Here is a 3,182-nt window from a genome sequence, read left to right on the forward strand (position 1 = left end):
TTGGAAAATCACATGGTGCTGCTGACCTTTTCATAAAAGGAAAAATTGCTGTTCTCCCAGGAGGCTGGATGTTCCTGTCAGACTCGCATCCAAGGGAATGTGCTGCTGTAGTACAGTGTGTTCCTGGTGCTTTACACACATTGGCCTGGGCTCCTTTTGGTGCAGAAGCACTGCAAAGCTCTTTGGAGGCCTGGCTGTGGAGCCCTGGGCCGTGTGTGTGCTGCCTGAGGTCAGGAGGCCGAGCTGGCACTGGCAGAGCCCCAGGCACATGAGCTGCTTCCTGGAGCCACAGAGGCTGAGGCTTCCCTCAGCATTCTGCACCATCCAGTATCTAACATACACTGAATTTTCTGGGAATGTACTGGGTCTTGGGAACTGTATCAAAATGGTGATTTGATTCCTGAGGTGATGCTGTCAGAGGGGGACTTTGTTTGCTTTCAGGACCCTGAGGAGCGTGGTTGTGTTTGTGCTCACATCTGTGTTTTGAGGGTTACCAAGTGTGCGGTATCTGCTGGGGTGACGCTGCCCTTCCCCGAGGAGGAGCCGCTTTGGCAGAGCCCTGCAGGTGGAGCTGCGGTCCCAGTTTAGCTGTGTGCATGCTGGAGACACTCCTGCCTCAGCCTTCCCACTTCGGGCAAGGTGCAGGCCCAGGGAGAGCCAGACCTGCGGTTGGCAGAGTGTAGGTGCAGCTGCAAATGGGGCTGTTCCTGTGCTGGGGAAACAGAACTTCTACAATGGGCTTGTGAGGCTGGAAAGGGACTCAGCTGAGACAGGAGTGGGGTTGTACCTCCTGCTGTGAATGGGAGGCCCAAAGCCCCCCTAGGGCTGGAGGTCAGAGATAGATCCCATTCTTCTGGTGTAGTGTCCATGTGTCCAGACCACTGACTGTGCTCTCAGTTTCCACCTGAGATATGGGGTGAAAGGATTTTACAGGGACCTTAGAGACAAACATTTCTCCTCACAGTATTCTCTGCTGAGCCTGTGCTCTTGTAGGGCTGAGGCTGCTTTCCGTGGGAGGAGCTGACAGACACAGAGGGACTGCATTAGGGCGACACAGGGCATCTCTGGGCTCCCACATGACTCTGTGTGTGTGGATTACTGGCCAGCACTCAATTCCTCAGTGTAGGACCATAGATCAAAATGGCTTGGAAGGGAACTTGACTGAGATCTAGCCCAATTTCCCCATCCAAGTAAGCATCAACTTGCCTTACATCATTCCTGACAAATGTTTGCCCAGCCTGACCCAGAGGCTCCCATTGCTGGTTAGGACTTCAGCACGCAATCTGTCCTCATGCTTTGTGGTTCTGTCTGCTAGAAAGTTTTCTTTTGTCATGGCAGCTCTGCTGTGACTAAACTGAGCACTTCTGAGGTGGAGAACAGCTGTCTCTCTCCTTAGAGCACCTCCCATGTGGTAGTCTGTTTCCATATTTCCTCACAGTCTTCATTTCTGGGACAAAGAACTCCAGCACTTCTTTCTGTAGGGAACTTGCACATCCTTCCTTCCCTGCTTGTGAAATGTAAGAGGGACCATGTGTGCTTCAGACTTGTTAGAGGTAGTACTTGTGCCTCTGCTGAGTGGGATAATAAAGCTGCTAGAGCCCACCCTGTTATAGAGCAGTCATTTCCCAAGTGAAGACCATGCCAAAACTTGAATTGACTTTTTTTTTGTTTTTGGTCTGGGAAAGTTACCAAAAAGTGTATTTAAATATTATTAAACTACAGTCCTGATGCACAAATAAGAAGGTTTCTCTCTCACACTCAATAAGATAATGAGGTACCAAGAGAGGTTTAATCCAGTTTCCAGGCTATTTCCTCTTCCATACATGTTTTGAGATGCTTTGAATTCAGTGTCAGAAGTTTCAGATGTTGTTCTGTGGAGGATCATGTCACAGTCCTTCTCTGTTTCTTTTCCTTGGCAGCTGCTGGCCAATCTCAGTGTGGTCCATCCAGGCTCTGGTGAGCACAGGGGCACTTTTATGACATTCATCTCATCTGCTGCTTGGTGACAGGACTCAGCACCCTGCTGCAGTGTGATAAACCAGATTGGCTGTGCTGCTTTCCCCTGCAAACCCAGACAGTGAGCAGAGCACCAGCAGTCACTTTTCTGCAGCAAGTGCCTCTGAGTACAATGAGAATGGGCCAGGGGCTGCTGCAAGGGCTGGGAAGGTTCATCCTGTGCACAGCAGCCACTGCTGCTCTGGCAGTGCTTGAGTCAAATGTGCTGTGCTGTGCTGCAGACAGGTGCAGAGAAGTGCTGCCACATATTGTGGTCTCTGTGGTTTGTCTCCTTAGTGTGGCTGATGTCAGAACTGTAGCTTTGTTTAAGTGGCAGCTTCTAGCTCTAGAGATCTGCTTCATCTGCTCCCTTCACCAGCACACCTGAATGGTCACCATACCATGTTTTGTGTGCTCATCTCAGCATTTTGGGCAGAGTGGGCTTGGATGTGTGATTTCAGTGGCAGCTGCCCTGTCAGCAGTACAGAGATAACCATGAGCAAGGTTACTCCAGGGTGGAAGGCCTTAGAACCACTGCATGTGAACAAACTGCTGCCTGGGGAGGAAGGAGCCTTGGCCCTATTCAATGTTTGCTCTGGTTCAGCCTGCTTCAAAGGGCTACATAAGTAGTTTCACACTTCATCCTTTCTTTTGTGACAGCTGGGATGTTCTGAAATCATCCTCTCTGTGGCTGGGTGTCACTATAAGAGGTGAAATAACACAATGCGGACATGCTGCTGCTGGTTTTAAGGTAAAAAAGGAAAGTTTATTTTTCCGACTTCAACTTTTATAGATTTTTAAAAGTGACAGTGGATTGGAGGGTGAAAGTTCCACCTCTCCAATGACACTGGACAAATCAACAGTTCATCAAATTTTTCTTCTTCCATAAAAGAATGCAAAACAAAAAGTTATTTACAGAAAGTGTGTGAGAAAGTTCATTACAAGAATGTAAACATCAGAAGGCTTAGAAAATCTTAAAAAATCAGGGTGACAGCAGGGATTCTCAGGTCCTGGGCTGAAATTTGCAACATGGCAAAGAAGAGTTTGCCATCCAGATATCCAGTGGCAACAAGTGTGGTGAGAAGCTGAGGCACAGCAAAAGAGGAGCCATGGCAGAGTCACAGCAAGAGCTCAAATGCTCCCAGTGGCAGTTCTGGCAAACCCAGCTGTAGCTGTACTTCTTCCTC

This window comes from Melozone crissalis, unplaced genomic scaffold (assembly GCF_028551555.1).
Source record: "Melozone crissalis strain CALT ecotype California unplaced genomic scaffold, PUWL_Pcris_2 ptg000029l_1, whole genome shotgun sequence".
In the NCBI taxonomy this organism is placed as follows: domain Eukaryota; kingdom Metazoa; phylum Chordata; class Aves; order Passeriformes; family Passerellidae; genus Melozone; species Melozone crissalis.